The following is an 823-nucleotide window of genomic DNA, read 5'->3' as shown; positions in this document are numbered from 1 at the left end:
GATGTACAATGATGTCAAAGCAATGTACTAGTGGGCGGGGATGAAGAAAGACAACAGAATTTGTAGCAAAATGCATTACATGTCAACATGTTAAGGCCGAACATCAGAGACCCGCTGGAACTTTGCAACCATTGGAGATTCCCGAATGGAAATGGGAAGATATAGCGATGGACTTCGTGATAGGATTACCAAGGACCACAAAGCAACATGACTATGCTTGGGTGATAGTAGATAGACTCACAAAATCTGCTCACTTCTTGCTAGTAAGAACAGTTAATAACTCTTAGCAATACGCATAGCTTTACTTGGAGGAGATAGTGAGACTACATGGAGTTTCAAAGAAGATAGTCTCCGATAGAGGAGCAGTTTTCACATCAAAGTTCTGGGAAGTCTCAGTCTCAGTCTTGACTCTGACTGCCTCAGAGCGAACACTCGAGCTAGAGTCAAGCTGTCCGCCCCCTTTTGCTCATCTGTCGTTAGTCCTGGGCAATCCTTAATGAGATGCCCAACCATTCTACAAAAGAAATATGCCTTTGCTTGACATTCCTTCATATGATGCCTCTTGCACCGAGTGAATTTCGAGTAAAATTTCCAATTTTTGTCCTTGCCCTAATGGCGTACCACAACACTTTGGAACCCCTTTCCTAAGCCAGAGGTACCGAATACATTGATAACTCTTCTTTCCTGATTACTGGGATCTCTGCCCTACCTGATCCAAGCAATGGAGGTATCACTACTTGAGCACTACGCTCTCCAGCACTCTCCTTCAGAATCTCATTTCTTGTGCTCTCAACAACAACAACCTTCCCTACCACCTGACCGT

The sequence above is a fragment of the Humulus lupulus genome, chromosome 9 (assembly GCF_963169125.1).
Source record: "Humulus lupulus chromosome 9, drHumLupu1.1, whole genome shotgun sequence".
NCBI lineage: Eukaryota > Viridiplantae > Streptophyta > Magnoliopsida > Rosales > Cannabaceae > Humulus > Humulus lupulus.
The sequence above is the reverse complement of the archived record's forward strand: the minus strand, read 5'-3'. Positions refer to the sequence as shown.